Below are 17,028 nucleotides of genomic sequence, written 5' to 3'. Positions count from 1 at the left end.
CAAAAAAGAGGAAGTTCTATAGCACTGACTATGCAGATCACACTCTTGTCCAAGTTGTTTCTGAATTTTAGGTGTGTCAGTTGTGCCAAACATCTCTTTCACTCACAGCCTTGTTATGTGGGATCAGGCCTGACTAACAACACCATCTATATTCACAGCAGAGTCATGACCAGTTCAGCCAAGCAGAGGACAAAGGGAGTATTTTTCAAACAGTGTGCAATTTTGTCACTTTGCAATCTGAGTTTGGAACATATACATTGATGGTGCTGTTACCATTCAAGCCTCTCACGTTTTAGTCCTCATTCCCCAAAGGATCATCCTGGCAGCTATCTTGAGACACTTTGATCACATTTAAATTCCACTTGACACCTGCTGGAGTCTAATGGGTTCCACAGACTGACAGAATGCACTTTGGACTTTTAGCATATGGTAGCCAAGCTTGATTACCTGGAGAATGATACCTCCTCTCTGCCTACAGCTGCTGAGAGTAGGGGGGAAAGGAAGAGGAGCCTGAAGGCAGGCAGTAACTAAAGAGGAATGAAGCAGATAGATGGGCTGGGAAGAATTCAGGTAGAAACAGGGCAGCACAAAGCTAAGGTCACCAACACAGCGCAGCTGAAGAGCAGTGAAAAGATGTTGCTGCCCAGTCTGCCAGAAGTCACTTCCTACTTCCTGTTGAGGGCTGCTCAGAGGGTGGAGTCAAATAAACCAGGGAAGCCTGAGGCAACGCTTCAGTGCAGCAATGCCTGTCAACAGCTCCCAATTCAAGAGGCTGATTTAGTGCAGTGTGACTGATTCTGCCACACTGGGCATCGAGCCTTAGAGGGTGCCACAGGGGGCCGCAACTATGATGTAGTGAACTGAGCAGCACAGAAGGCGAGAGCTGGGCCGCGCGCCAAATTTTGGCATCGCACAGGGCATCCCTGAAATTTGAAACACCAAAGTCTGCTCCTGCCATCTCTCCATTGTCAGCAACTGAGATTCTCATTAGCATCCGTTGTCCTCACCCTGCCACCCCCGCCTGAGTCAACTGCCCACAGGCAGCACTTTTTTATAGGCAGAATTCACCAGAATTCAGTTCCAGCACCTCTCAGGTGGGCACCATTGCCAACAAGGGAAGCATTCATGGTGAGTTCCTGGCCTCTTTTTCTATAAAAATAGCACTGCCCATAGGAATTTCCTCAATGACCTAAAGACTTCCTACTCTTGCCACTCTCTTCACATTTCCAGCATTAACAAAAATCTGTTTATTTGCTTATTGCATTTGTATCCCATCTGTCCTCTAAGGAGTTCAATGTGGTGTAAATAGTTCTCTTCTTCCCATTTTATCTTCACAACAACCTTGCAAGATAGGTTAGGCAGAGAGCGAGTGATTGGCCCAAGGTCACTCTGTGAGCTTCATGGCTGAGTGGGGATTTGAACCATGGTCTCCCAGGTCCCAATCCAACACTATAACCACACCACACTGGCTGGAAGGGAACCCAGAGTCCTCAAAATTGACACCAGATGTAAAAACTATAATATTTGCTCATTTTATTTATATACTACTTATCTCTTATTAGAGCACAGGGCAGCATACAGCATAACAACAAGTACAGCAATCTCCACTTGTAACCCTCTCTTGGCTCAGCTAGGTCTGTCTGAGGCCAGTCAGCAGTTGCCCTTGGTGGCCCATTCCATGGTTCTACTTGATAGAAGTTCAGCTCACAGCTGTGCGGCCTTCCCCCAGCGGCATAAGGGAAAGCAGCTTTTCTAAGGTGGCCTTGTTAGACTTCTTCAGGGTGCTAGATCTTTTATGGAGGAGTTCCTTTTTGGCTCCCACTTCAAACATGTTCTGTCCTGTTCCTCTGGCAATATAACACTTCTCTGCAGTGTCTGGAATCTCCATAGCTCTGCATCTAATCTTGCTGGACCAGAAAGCTCAGCAGCAACTTCCTCAAATTTCCTGCTTTTTTAAGGGTTTAGTGCTGAAGGTTCATCTGAAAAGTTTTACTGGGGTAGGGGGCAAAAATACAACTGGCTGCTCAAGCTGGAAAGCCAAGAGGACAAATCTGGCACTCTCAGCAGAGGTACCACAGCAAACTTATCCTATTGGCTGTGAATTGTCTGATTGACAGGTGGGGCCAATAGGGTTGGCAGAGCTGATGGGGCGGGAGGGTTAACAGCCTGATTGTAAAATCAATGTCATAAATGCTTGGTAAGTTACAGGAACAAGCGGGAAGAAGAGGCTGCGATTGATAAAGGACTGCGGCTTTGATGCTGCACAAGGGACTTGTTTATTGACAGGAAAGCCAATCTCCTCTGCAGGCCAGGCCAGAGAAACCGGCAAATGCTTCCCAATTAATTGGTGGGCTCTTTGGCCTCCCGGCTGCTCTGACTGCCCTTCCCCCTACCCAACAAGTTAACCAATGAAGGAAACACACCATGGAAAGGTATTCTTGCCACCACCCTACCCCTTTTATGCTCTTATCAGATGCCAGCAAAAGGCCCTGAGAAGGATGCTCTGCCAACCAACCAGGTCCATGAATACCAGTCACACAAACTGTGCTGAAAGGGACCAGCTTCATACGGAGCTTCTAGTCGCTTAAGGGGAAATGGGGTGGCTGCAGGCATAGGCCCCATGAATTGTCTCTGTCTGAACTCATAGCCCAAAACAGAGATTACACATCTCAGCTTGGGGCTGAACCCAGCTTAAACAAATTCACCCCACAAAGAATTTTCCTGTCCAAATTCCTTCTGCACATCCAGCACTACTACATCTCTCTCTATCAGCCAGTCATTAAGGAAAAGGTAGCTCTTACTTAAGGAGGCAGAAGTCAACTAGTCAGGTCGATCAGTGCACTGTCTGTAAACATGTTTTCCCGTAAAATCAATGATCTTCAGTTAGAGAGAGAAGGAACTGAGAACCTAAAGCCCCCACCATCACCACCTCTCATTGCAGCCCCCCAGGCTCTTGCTCTTCCCAGCTTCAATTCATCCCTGCTCCTGGAACCCTCTGGCCCCAAGCCCTGTCTCCACTGTTACACCTTGAAGGTATACCACAACTTATTTACGGTATGTTAAAAACATATATACCCTGCCTTTTGACTAAAAACATCCCCAAGATGGGTGAAAAATTGAAGATCCAAATATAACTTACCACAGTGATCAAAACAGAACACAACAGTAGTAGAGAACACCAATAACTTTGGGGAGGTGGGAGTGGTAGACCCTCTCCCAGATAACATGTGGTGTTTAGTTGTGGCATTCAAAAGGTCTTTCAAACATACCTTTTTACTACTGCCTTTCCTTAAGGCCCTCTCCGATTGCATGGAGCCCGGACAGCCCTGTGGTTTTCCACGGATCTGAGGGCAATGAAACAATCGTTGAGACGGCTAGAGCGCCGGTGGCGGATAACTCATTCCGAATCTGACCGGACACAGGTTAGAGCTCAACGTCGAGCCTACCAAGTGGCGATAGCGACGGCGAAGAAGAATTTCTTCACCGCCTCTATTGCATCTGCAGAAAACAGCAGCAGGAGACTTTTTCAGGTGGTTCACAATTTAGCGGAACCACCTGCGACATCGGGGCCCAGTATGGGCCACATGTTCTCCTGCAATGATTTTGCAAAGTTTTTTGCAGATAAAATCATTCCACCGTGGGAGCAGGGCCGGGGTGGGAGAGTGTTAGAGACCTGTCTAGTCAAGTTGCGTGGGATCAATTCCAATCTGTTACCTCCGAGGATGTGGACAGGCTGCTTGGACGAGTGAAGCCAACCACCTGTCTCCTGGATCCTTGCCCATCCTGGCTTATAAAAGCTAGCCGGGAAGGACTGGGCGATGGGCTTCGTGGGGTGGTGAATGCTTCCCTCCGTGAGGGAGCCTTCCCAGACCCACTGAAAGAGGCGGTTATTAAACCGCTTCTTAAAAAACCATTTTTAGATGCGGCCACAATGGCCAACTATCGCCCAGTCTCAAATCTTCCATTCTTGGGCAAGGTGATTGAGCGAGTGGTTGCTGAACAACTCCAGGCACACCTGGAAGAAGTGGACCATTTGGATTCCTTCCAGTCGGGATTCAGGCCTCATCATGGGACTGAAACTGTCTCCACTAAGGAGAGTTCCACATTCAGGAAAAGGCCCTGCCTGCCCCAGATGACACTCTGCTTTCTTCCAGATAGAAGGAGGACTGGGTAGGTTCAAGTGGGAGACAGTGATCCTTGAGCTGCCTGGGGTGCAGGACATTTAGAGTTTTAATGGTCAAAACCAGAACTCTCTGAACTGAGTATGGAAGCCTCTAAAAGCTAATGAAGCTGATTCAAGATTGGATTCATGCATCCTCTTAGCTCAACCCAATCAACATTATGGCAGTTGTATTATGAATTGGTTGTAGTACCGTTGAAAGGAAGCCTTATGTAGATTGTGAAGAGTGCTAGAATTCTATCCACACCCCTTGTGTTGCACAAACTGAAAGATATCCAAAGATATAAAAGTAGCAGAAGGTTTAAACCAGACTAACAGTAAAATGTGGTGTCCAAATCAGAACAAGTATGAGCAATTTTATCCACAAAGTATAAAGCAAACTGTTCACAGCAGACCCAAAGTTCCTCCAAATCTTCCTGTGTACGAAGATGCAACAGATCCCTAGTCACTCACTACAAAATATGTAATTTATCTGTAAGATCAGCCTCCATACCGAAAGACTGGAAAGTGGCCAATGCAACACCACTTTTAAAAAAGAATCTGGAAAATTGTATGCCGGAGAAAGGTAGAAAACATTATTAAATATAGAATTACCAAAAATATAGAACAAGTCTTGCTGAAGCAGAACTAGCATGGTTTCTGCAATGATAAGTCCCACTAGCATTTTACAGTTCTTTGAAAGTGTCAACTATGTAGTGCTGGGCAATATATCGTTATATCATCCCAAACTTAAGTCCATATCATGATATCCGTTTCATAATTTTTGACCTGGCAATATATCACAAATCATAATGTATGTGTGTGTGTGCTATGCAAATATCACAATGTGAGGAAAAATGTGAAGCCAGCCAATGCTTCCCTCGATTCCTGCAGCTCATTAACTCTGCTGCCTCAGCTCTCCCCTACCTCATGCAGGGGGCAGTGAATCACAAGAGCAGGCACTGAGAAAAATCACGGTGTAGGAAAAATTGTGAAGCCAGCCAATCCCTCTACATAGATTCCATCCTTATTTCAGACATTGTGGTATATTGGGATATCGTGATGTTTAGCTGGTGATATATCACAATGCTGAAAACCAGGTATTGGCCAGCCCTACAACTAAGCATAGAATTAGTGGTGATCCAATCAACATTGTACACTCAACATTTCAAAAAGCTTTCAATGAAGCACCTCATCAAAGACTCCTGAACTAGTTTGGCAGTTATAGGATAAGGCAACAGGCGCTCTTGTGGATCAGCTACCTGGTTAAAGAACAGTAAGAAAACAGTAAGAATGACTAGACAAGTTCTCACAATGGAAGAATAAGAAGTTGGGTCCTCCACAGATCAGTATTGGGAAGTGTGCTTTTTAACTTATTCATTGATAACCTGGAATTAAGGGTGACCAATAAGATAGCAAATGATCATAAATAATTCAGGGTTACTAGAACAAAAATGGATTGTGGAAAGCTCTCAAAGGATATTTCCAAATTGAGTAACTGGAAATTGATAAGGTAAATGCAATTTCATGTAAACAAATGTAAAGTGATGTAAATGCAAAAAACAAAAAAATAATAATCTAGATTTCACTCATACACCAATGCGATCTGAAGTGGTACTGACTGATCAGGAACGAGACCTTGGGGTCACAGCAGAAAGCTCAATGAAGATCCAGTGTGTGGCAGCTTTGAAAATTGTGGATTCCATTTTATTACTAGGAAAGGAATAGAAAATAAAACTGCCAATATCATCATGCCATTAAACAATTCTATGGTGCAACTGTACTTTGTATATTGTGTATAGCAGGGGTCAGCAACCTTTTTCAGCCGTGGGCTGGTCCACTGTCCCTCAGACCATGTGGTGGGCCAGACTATATTTTTTTTGGGGGGGGGGGAATGAATTCCTATGCCCCACAAATAACTCAGAGATGCGCTGGGAATCGCATCTGCGCATGTGCAGGCACCAGAAATCACAGGCGGGCGTGCTCACACGACCCGCCCACAGACGGATTTCCATGGGACTGATCCGGTCCAGGCAAGATAAATTTTGCTGACCCCTGGTGTAGGAGCAAGAAAACCTTTTGAACCCAGCAATATATCTGTGGTTGGGTTGCTCTTAACTGGTGCTTGTTGTATGGAAAAAGCAAGGGCAGAACTTCACTCAGAATGCTGGGAATGAAACCCATTAGTGGCCAAATAGGAAGCAAGGAAAGAAGCTCCAGAAACGTGCCTTATGGTACCGATCCTAAAGCATGATACAAAACATAATGGCTTCCTGAGAGGCTCTGATTTTAGAAAGATTCCTGGTTCATTCAAACTGTAACCCTCTATACACTTACCTAGCAGTAAGTCCCAATTAACCCAGTGAGACTTACTTCTAAGAAGACATTTAGCAGTGGACTCTCAGACATTTATTTTTCCATCAGTAAGCAACAGTACATTCAGTAATCAAGAAGTGGACTGTCTAAAGCATTCAAACTGCAATTCACCTTTTGCAGACTAGATTTAAAAGTTTTGCTGCAATGACATTTAAAGAGAAATCAAAACCTGCTATTCTGCAAACAAGGTTCTCTCCTGCTTCGCCAGCAAGCACAACAATGGCTTCTAAGTGGGGTCAATCCCAGAGGCATCAGCCTTGTGCCAGAAGCCAGGCACAACTTCCTCAGCTCGGCTATTTCCAGCACAAATATAAACTCAGACTGGAACTGAAAGCTGCCAACTCAGCCAGTACAGGGACTGTGTAGCAACCTCATCACTGCGGTTAGAATACAGGCTGAGGCAAAACCCAGCACAAAACAACTCTAAGCAGTTGTGGGAGGGCAAGGAAACACAGGAAAGCAAATACATCACAGCCCCTCCCCTCAGACACAGCCACTCTACCCTGACCTGATCCCTGGCAAGGGCCTTGGGTGTTTCCTAGCCAGAGGAGGAATGGCTGCTCCCAGAAGGGCAATGGTCAAGTTCAGTTTGAGGCTTCCTTAGAAACCACACAGGGACATGTCCTCTGCTCTACCAGATCCAGCACTGGGGAAAAGGCCCAAAGCAAGATAGACTTAAGAGGAAGGTGGGGGCTTTCCTCTCAGCAACCCCCACCCCCACGGCTTGCCACCAGCAGCCGGAACTGGTAAGCTGACAAAACTAACAAGAATGACACAACACGGCCTGCCTAAGTGGGCACAAGACACGAAGGCAGACTGATGCACAGCAAGGCCCTCTGATCTTCAGGCAGCCCCTTGAGTGCAAACAGATTTCCAAGCCACAGGAAGCCAAAGCAAATGTTTGACAACCCAGGAAGGGAACACAGCAGGTCTGAGTCCCTGGCTCAGGAAGAGGGAGAACAGTTTCCCAGGGCAATAACACAGCCACGTCAGGCCATATTTCTCAGACAACACCTCCTTCTGCCAAAAGGTGCCATTCAATAAGTGGTTGAAGTCTAAGCAACTAAAGAACATGCTACCTGCCTCAAAAACCTCCTAAGACCATGTTAAAATAAAAAAAATAAGCAAATTAGCAGCAGCACATTAAGTATATGCTACTGGTGAGTTTCCGACTGTGATCCCAAGATTTCTTTCGTGGGTAGCTCCATGGGATAACCCAGCTCAAAGCTCCATGGGATAACAACAGCATTGTTTCTGGGCTCACTTCTTGGAATCAATTCCTGTTCATCTATGTCCAAGGGAGACCAGAAGAAAGGAGCTACTTTGGCCTTGGGATGGGCAGAGGCAGAGAGCTCTCAATAGTTCTGGACACCAGCACTGAAATGGTTACCCTACAGCTTGGCCTCCTGCTAATTGCAGGGCTTTATTTTTTATTTCTTATTACCCTCTCACACGCCTGATGAGATTATATTACCAGAACTGACAACAGCTGGAAGCAGCAGCAATATGTAGAGCCTCTGAGGAGGTGATGCAATTTCATTTTCATTGATCAGAAATCAGTAGGGCAGCAAATGATGGGAAATTCCATTATGAGAAGGATGGGGCCACAAGACCCAGTGTCCAAATGCCAAAGGGCATAAAGCCCTCCCCTGGGTCAGGCCCAGCTCTCTGGGCAAAGGAAGCTTCCCCAAACCCAAAAAAGTGCTACCCATACATTCTTGCTTTGAGGGATGAGGCAGAGTAGGGCATGTTTCATGCCCAACATAAGCAGGTATTCAAATCTGCATCAAGCAGATAGGTAGGTGGAACCCAGCCTTGGGGGTCTGATAATGGAGACTATGTCTTACAGGAAAGACCCCAGAAGCAAATTCTTGTCCCTAGGACCAGGACAACTCATTTTAGCCAGGGCAAGAAGAAGCCATTTCAAGGCCCCAAAAGAAACAGGAGTCCAAGCAACAAGTAGGCAGAGTGCTCCATTTTGCCCCTGCCCATTCAGAGTCTGATCAGAATCCTCATGCTCCAGGCAGTGTCTATGCCACCTGAGACCTTCAGGCTCAGCTGTCAGGTATTTCAGGACTAAGGGTTACACCTGGCTGGCCATTTTGGCTTTCTGTCTGTCAAGTTGCAGTACTGCCTGGGCTACACACATATAGCCCATTTTCCCACCCAGCCCCTTCAGGGCAGACAGGTCCCTGCAGCAGACCAGGGGTTAACAGAAGCTGACCACAGTTGCACAGCTGTTAAGGTAATCAATACCACTGAGATACTAAAGCAGCATAAGCCACATTATTGATTGCCAAGCAGATGATAAAACTGTTTATTATGATAATTGCAGAGCCCCTACAAGAGTACAAAGTGCAGCCTTCAGCCCGTTGCATAAAGTAATAGAAGGATCATCCAGGTATCAGCAAAGCCTGAGCCAAAAACCTCCACACTAACTTAGGATCAGCTGCTTTTATTCCAGGATACACTTCTGAAGCTCTCACACACAAACAAGCCCAAGACTTAAACCGCCTTCTGGGCTGAAAAATACTTGAAATTCCTCCCATGTCAGACTGGCTGAAACCTCAGCAATTCTCAGAGCGCATGTGGCAGAGGAAGATCCTTGGGCTCCCCACTCTCTCCTAGTACTGTACTATCCTTTGCCCTAAGAGAGAAGAGAAGTATTGGAGGGGGGGATATAGCTATTTTGCTCTTCATATCAGGCTCCATCAAAATAGCAACGCTAATGACATTTCTACTATATAATGAATCCATGTGTTCCCTGGATGGGTAAAACAAGAGGTTCTTCTTCTTTCACCAGACCAGTAGCAACTGATTACTGTTTAAGAGTCAAATATAAATTGATTCAGTGTTAATTACTGATGTAGTATTCTTGCTTTTTTATGTTGAAGAGAGGGAGAGTGTGCTCAAAAGATGGAATTAGTTTATAAGTGAGTCCTCCCAAAACGAGCAAGTTGACAGTTGGGTCCTGGTTAAAAAAAAAAAAGGGGGGGGGAACAATAAAAAACAAGCAGCAGCTGCTGCCCTGGTCTAAATGCTACCTTTTATCTTGTGCAAGTGACACAATTTTGTACTTTACTTACAGAGGCTTCTTTCTGCAAGATCCACCCTATATCTCAAAAAGCAGGTATAAGTCAAGAGCTATCCTTGATTTTCAGTGGAGCTTGTTTGAAACTGACTTGTTTCATGCCAACTGCTGTCCCATGTTCTTCAAAGGTCTTCCGAGACTACTCTCAATAGCTTTGTACAACCCCTCACTTTCCTTGGGTAAATTGTCACTTTCACATTCCTTTTTTGCTCTGATTATTCAACAGATCCAGTTTAAACCCACTTAAGCAGCAGCCTGCTTGGTTCTAGACTACTTGGATAATATTCATTAGGATGAAAGGCAGAGGGGCTGGAAAACCTCCTGTGTTGCAGCAAAGAGGTACACAGACTTCAAGGCAATTCATCTTCTGCTTCCATTAGCCAACTAGGCATCTAATAAGTGGCATGTGGTAGCAACTAAAAGTCAGTACAGATATGGGTCAACTCAAGTTACTCCCTGAATCCATAGAAATGGGACAGGGAAGGAAGGGAGCACCCAACAGCATTACTAATCAATTGCTTTGACTTAAATCTCTACCACTCTTCAACAGCTTGGGTGGGACCCAGAGGCATGAATAGATGACTGTTTACTTAACTTTTTGCTTCAAGACTCAACACTTCACATATCCAGAGCTCCTCAGCATCCCTGCATTCAATTCTCCTAGCTAAGACAAATGAGTAGCATGCTCAAATATACAAGATGACCCCAAACAGTGCTGGAGTAAAGGAAAATGAGAAGGGGTTAATTTCCTTCATGAGCGTAAATCACCCCATGGATAAGCTAACTGCAGGTGCAAGGTCAGCCAAACCTGTTGCTATGGTAATGACCCAGTACCCTGACTATATCTGTGATTAATGCATGTCAGCTCAGTAGTGTCAGTCAGCAGTTAGTCTGTATGTTAGTCCGTGTTACTTGTCAAGTGCTACATCTTGAATTGCTGGACTTATTTAGAGCAGGGGAGATACTTTGTACCTGAAAGCATCTGTATATAGCTGCATCTGCAAAAGTCTGCAAGCTGCATACATCTACGTTCAAAACTGTTTTACTAACACTTATCTTCTGCAACAATAAACTATTTGGATCTTAAGCTGCTTCCATGTGGTGACTGGTACTGGGAGCAACTTCCACTGCATGAGAATCTCACTTGCAATTCTGCGGGGAAGTAAGCACAAGCAGCAATGGCCTCCAACACTGACTGGTTCTATAACATGTTCAATGCTAAATATACATGTTAGCAAAGTTACTGTATGTTGTTCAGAGCCACCTTTAGAGCCTGGGCTTTCTGAAAGACCTGTCAAGGCCCTTTTCCCACCAGCAGTTGCTTCTAACAGGACTCCACTGCCTATTTTCTACTCCATGGCCTTTGTAGCTGGATACAGCTCAAATTTACCTTTGCAAGCTCTCTGCTTTGTTAATGTATTTTCATGAGAGCCGTCACTGGAGGGCAGTTTAGCAAGAGGCCCCCAGGTTGACCTTTGCTGGCAGCCTCCAAGCTCTCCATGTAAAGTGATCTAATGGCTAGGCAAGGTAATTAGTGCTAGAGCAGTAATTGCAGCTTCTAACTAAGCAAGATGAAGATAGCAAAAATTCTCCAGGGTGCCCTGCTGGGGACCCCAACACACACACAAAAGCTTCTGCTTGCATTCAAACAGAGAGGCTCAGCAACATTTCTGTATGACATCAGCATGATTTTAAAGAAAGTTGAATGAAAGTTCTGAAAGCAACTGGAGAAAGTCTCCATTTTGCAAGTTAATAATAATAACAATAATTTTATTATTTATACCGCACCCATCTGGCTGGGTTTCCCCAGCCACCAGACTGGAAACTAGATAGCCCAAGGATCACAGCCTGTTAGAAATCACAGATCAACTCACTCCAAAATACCACCACTGGGCAGATTTACTGAACCAAAACAGTCTCACAGCAGAAGTCTCAATAATCCAGGATTTACACTCTTACCAAATTCACTCAAGGATCAGTGTCTGAGCTGTTAATATCTACTCTGAGACCAACATGGTAGCCATTCATGTAACTCCTCAAGAAATAAAGACCCACCATGTAGAATTCAAAGCTGCAATGTACAGCCCTACAGGGCATTCCTTCCCTGCACCCTCAAACTTGCACTCCTGTATGGAACATCCCTGTCCATGGCAACAATGCATAGCTTCCTCCTTGACATTTGGAGCTAGTTGTTTTATCACCACCACCACCATCAATCTCAAGAGGCAGAAACCTTCAAGCATTCCAAATGTTCATCATCACAATGAATCTATGGTGAAAAGGAAGCCAAAACCAAATTATTCTTACTTGCTTCTTTTGGCTCCAAGGCCTGGCAACAGAGAGAGAAACATGACAAGGTTAGAAGTTGTTCCAAAGGGCCAAAAAGAATGAAGCTGGTTCTCAAACTAACATACATCCAGTTGGAAGCGTAATCAGAAAACTGTTTCAGGGAAGAGAATCCATTTGCCACCATTTCTTATCATTTGTTTTGACTGTTTTTAACACTGAAATTGAAATTATTGTAACCTCCCCTGGGACCTGCCTACTGGTTAAATTGAGGAATTATTATTATTTCTTCTTTTTTAAGGCTGGAAGCAAGGCTCCTTGCTCTGAATGCAGTAATCAGTACCATTTATTGCAATGGAAAAGGAAGCAACAAGTCTTTGAGTCTTGAAACCAACAGGCAGGATCAGAGGATGGCTGAAGTGAGCAAACAGAACAGACAAGAGTTAACAGTCAACCACCAATATCTTTGATGATCACATTAACAAGATTTGCCTATGCTCTAAACCCCAACAGGATATTATTCCAATGTATCCTTTTAAACATTGTCATAAGGAAGAAAAATGCTAGCAACCTCCATCTTTTGCTACCAGTTTGCAATTGACCTGTTTTTTCTCTGTCTCTCTAGCACCCATACAGGTGCCTGTGCAGGACACAGGTCTTGTCACAGCAATCTTGCTGAATTCAATAATCCTTCAAGTTTAAAGCCTGCATGATAATATCCTATCCAGTTCACCCTGCAACGCACCCATTTGTTCTGCTAGTGTCTGAACCTGGTGTAAAGCTGACAAGCAAAATGTAAGTGATATTAAAGGGCACAGAAATAGGTGGAAATAGAAATGTAGCAACTACCTTCAAAACAACTCTATTTTCCAGCTTGGACGAAACTTAAACTCTCTCTCTCAAGTTACACAGGCACTCAGCTATACAAGAATTGGCCAATAAAGAACAACACCAAAAATAAAGAACGAACATGTGGAGATGAAGCAAAGAGGTGGTAGATTGCTGCCATAATGGCCCACAGCCAGCCTCTCTAGCTACTCTTCTATGGAACTGGAAAGCCTCCTTGCTCTGATGCCAAGCCCTGAAAGGTGGTGGCAACCTGCCTGCTCCAGAGGCAGCCCCAGGCCATCTGCTTTCTCCCAATCTTTGCAACACCTCCAACTGTGTAAGGCAGGATGCAGCTGGCTGGTGGCCCATTCAGATTTCTTAACAGTGCTGTGATCTCGGGTTTCCAGTAAGGCCTTTCAGGCCTCAATCACCACCAAGGGGAAACAAAACCAATGTTGCCTGTGTCAGTATAGGTTGTGGCGGCACACTAAGTGGTCCTCTCCCAACCATGTTTTGCACCAATTCTCCAACAAAGCTGCCCTTAAAATGCAAACTTTTTGTCAGAATGAAGAACAAGCTAAGAAGGCAGCCACATCTCAGCTCCAGTATAGCCCTGCTTGCCAGTACCCCAGAAGGCTTATCTGGCAGAGGTGTGTGCCTGCCCTCCTTCCCACAGCCAATATAGTCTGGCAACATTGGTACCCACTCTTCCTCATTCTAAAGCCCCTCTCTATGATGGAAGATAGAAACAGTCAACCATCCACTGGAGATAGAACAAAGGCTGCTCCTGAAGAGAAGAAACCTTGCAACAAAGGTGCTCATCGTAAGGAGGTGGCTGGGCCACTGCAGGGTACTCCAGATTAAAGGGCTGTTTCTGAAAAGCCTCAGGCCTGGGTTTCTTAAACTTAGGTCTCCAGCTGTTGTTGGACTATAACTCCCATCATACCTGACCACTGATCTTGCTAGCTTGCAACAGCTGGAGATCCAACTTTGAGAAGCACTGCCTTAGGCTGTGCCTAGTCATACACAAGAAGATCAAACCTATCCATTCTGAAGGAAATCAGCCCTGAGTGCTCACTGGAAGGACAGATCCTGAAGATGAGGCTCCAGTACTTTGGCCACCTCATGAGAAGAGAAGACTCCCTGGAAAAGACCCTGGTGTTGGGAAAGATGGAGAGCACAAGGAGAAGGGGACGACAGAGGATGAGATGGTTGGACGGTGTTCTCGAGGCTACCAGCATGAGTTTGACCAAACTGCGGGAGGCAGTGGAAGACAGGAGTGCCTGGCATGCTCTGGTCCATAGGGTCACGAAGAGTCGGACATGACTAAACGACTAAGTAACAACAACACAGTCATACCCAGCAACATAAGGCAGCTTCCAGGGGCCCTTAGTCCAAGTAGAAGAGAGAGAGACCATCCCTTCCAGTTCAAAGCAACAACACCATCATTACAGGAAACTCCCAGGCAGGTGATGGCTATGGCCTTGCAACTAATGTACTTTGCGGAGCCATGGCCTCCTCACATGCCACATCACCACATAGCAGAGTGCTTCAGTGGAGCATTTCAGCCATCTAGTGGTCACAACTATCAACATGTGGGATCAAAGAGTGCTCTTCTATAAAGTAGCTCCAAAAGGGACAGGTGGGCAAAGGGCTGGAAGAGTAGAGGTATTCCCATTGCCAGATCCCCAAGCAGCTCCTTGTGACATTAACACCAATAGCTCCTTCAGTGCTCACTACCTTCTCCACCTATGCAAATTGTCAACTGACCCATCCGCTTCATGCTTGGGAGTTTTCTGATGCAAAGGACTTATTACACACTTTACCTAACTGTGCCTGAGCTTCAGCTGTCTGTCCCATAGAGTTTGATTTAATACCCAAGATTAGCAGTTTTCCTGTATAGCAGATACTGACCCTCCTTCTCCAGAGGGCATGAACTTTGCTGGCATGAGTCATCCCTGCTCTTGAGAAATGTTTCACTCTAAAATGTGGCCAAGCTAGTCTCTGTCTGGGAGCTTATGTATGTCTATGTCTATGGAGTGTCTGAGTCCCTCCCCCCTTCATACTCCTGCATCTACACATACAGGGAAGGAAGAACACCCAACCACAAAGGTGCACCAGACTGTTGTTTTAATTCAAACCAAAGGAAGTCCTCCCAGGAAGGGAATCTTCACTCTTCCTTCAGCTGCAGCACTCCCAAGGCTCCCATGACAGTTCCAACAAACAACTACCGTATTTTTTGCACCATAACACTCACTTTTTTCCTCCTAGAAAGTAAGGGGAAATGTCTGTGCGTGTTATGGAGCGAATGCCTGCGGGTGGCAGGGGGAATCTGCTGCAGTTGTGAGCAGAGGATCCATGGTTCCCCTTCCTTCCCTCCTCCGTGGTTACAAAGCATGGATCCACATGGATCCTCAGGATTTTTGCATTGGGCTACTCCAAACTCACTGTCAGATCACATGTCTGTGGCCACAGCATGAACCACAAAAATCATATATCCACTATTTCGTTTATAATTTCCCCCCTTGTTTTCCTCCTCTAAAAACTATGTGTGTGTTATGGTCTGGTGCGTGTTATAGAGCGAAAAATACGGTACCTCTCTTGTGAGCTTTATGGAGTAGAACATAGACTACAGGTCTGGTCTGATCCAGAAAGGTTTTTATCTAGTTCAGGTATTTAATTTCAAATGGAGACCAAGACTACAGAATCCCACATATCACAGGCAGAAGAAAGTAACAGTTGCTGCTCTAGTGCTTTCCCTTTCTGCCTGAAGGTTTCATTGGCAGCATACACTAGGCCACAGTCAGGACTCACAGCCTCCTCAATCCTGTCTAAGATGCCACAGTTGCCACTTGTTACAGGTACTACATGGCTCAGCCCATGAGTACTCAAATGCTGACCATTGACTTTCTGGCTTCAAATCCAGTGTGGTGTTCAACCCCAGGCTGCTTTCAAGAGGCGGTCTCTATAGGCAAGGTTAAGCCAGGAAGCCTGCTATTGTTCTTTGATAGAAGAGTACTCTTTGCTGGTTTGCAAGAATCACAGGAAGAGGCCTTTTCAAGGGTTACAGTCTCCAGATACTTTTTTTTAAAATGATATTTATTAGAAGTTTCAAAAATTACAAAAAAAGGCACAAAAGAGAACCACAAAAAATAACAAAACATACATAACAGTACATCAAAAAAAGAAAAAAGAAAAAAAAGGAAAAACACATAAAAACCAATACACCAATACACCAATAACAATTAAAAAAACCCACATCCAATATTCCATATCTCCCTCCTTCATTTACTTGTTTCATCGACCTCCTCACACCTCCCTTTTTGTATTCTAGTTTAGTTATTTGTTTCAGCAAATTCTTTCCATCTTTCTCAATTTTTTTGAGTAATTTGTCTTAACATTCTAACCTATTAGTTAACTCAGCAAATCCTTTCCATCTTTCACTATATTCTGTCATTCAATTTACCTTAATTTATTTATTTATTTATAAATTTATTTATTTATTTATAATTTATTTATTTTAACCTTATCTTTCTATAAAATACCTTAAAGCCGATCTTGCAACACCCTGACCCCTCTCGACCCTTTGTGGTGGAGACCGACGCCTCCAGTACGGCTCTCGGTGCCGTCTTGTCTCAGCAGTATGGTCCTGAAGCGCCACTCTTACCCTGTGCCTTCTATTCCCGCCACCTCCTTCCAGCGGAGCGTAACTATACCGTGTGGGAGCGGGAACTACTGGCCATCAAGGTGGCCTTTGAGGTCTGGCGCCACCATCTTGAGGGGGCACGACATCCGGTGGAGGTGAGAACCGACCACCGGAACCTGGAGTACCTCCAAACCACCCGCAAGCTGAACCAAAGGCAGATCCGGTGGGCGTTGTTCTTTTCCCAGTTCTAGTTCCGGATCCGCTACATCCCTAGCTCCCAAAACCAGAAAGCGGATGCCCTGTCCCGGAAACCTGAAGACAACGCAGACACGGTACAGCAAGCAGTACCCACCACGATCCTACCACCAGCTGCATTCCTGGCCACCCAGGAGGCTCGGCCACTGCAGGCTCGGGTGCGGAAACAGCAGCGGGTCGACGCTTGGGCCCAGGAACGACTCCGGGAGCTGGCTGAAGGGTCCAGCCCTCAGTATCCGGGGCTGGTACTGCATCAGGGCCTTCTGCTGCACCACGGTCGCCTGTACATCCCGCCAGGGCCACTGCGGCTGGAGGTTCTCCGGATGGCCCATGATGCCCCAGCAGCGGGGCACTTTGGACGGTATCGGACCACCCATCTGGTAAGCC

General features: G+C 45.5%; 1 protein-coding gene across 15 annotated transcripts in view; it reads right to left on the bottom strand.

The window, feature by feature from the left end:
- ZFHX3 (zinc finger homeobox 3) overlaps window positions 1-17,028 on the bottom strand; it is a 340,568-nt gene that overhangs the window by 111,133 nt on the left and 212,407 nt on the right. The window lies entirely within an intron of this gene.

This window comes from Podarcis cretensis (assembly GCF_951804945.1).
Source record: "Podarcis cretensis genome assembly, chromosome: 8".
NCBI lineage: Eukaryota > Metazoa > Chordata > Lepidosauria > Squamata > Lacertidae > Podarcis > Podarcis cretensis.
This window is presented reverse-complemented; position numbering and strand designations above follow the sequence as displayed.